We start from the raw sequence: 411 nt of genomic DNA, 5'->3' as shown, positions 1-411 counted from the left end.
TTGGGATACAAAAGCTACAAAATTACAGAAATTTCATAAGGAACTACGGGTTACCACTCCCGTAGATATGTCACCTATTACTTTGTCGATCGGGTGAGCTTTATTGGTTTTCCACACAACTGGCATATCTGAATGCTCCTGAGATTTTGTTTGACATTCTTCATTAGTTGCTTTTTCATTATCCATGTCCTTTGAGTATGGTTCTTCCAAAGCACCTGCAACATCACCAGATACGACCTTTCTCTTCTCTTTTGGAGAAGATTCGTCAAATTGTACATGGATAGACTCTTCAACTTGCGTTAAATATTTGTTAAAGACTCTAAAGGCTTTGCTATGAGTCGAGTATCCCAAAAATATTCCCTCATCGGCTTTTGAATCGAATTTTCCTAAAGCCCGCTTTCCATTATTTAA

The sequence above is a fragment of the Lupinus angustifolius genome, chromosome LG15 (assembly GCF_001865875.1).
Source record: "Lupinus angustifolius cultivar Tanjil chromosome LG15, LupAngTanjil_v1.0, whole genome shotgun sequence".
Classification (NCBI taxonomy): Eukaryota; Viridiplantae; Streptophyta; class Magnoliopsida; order Fabales; family Fabaceae; genus Lupinus; species Lupinus angustifolius.
Note: the sequence above shows the minus strand (reverse complement) of the source record.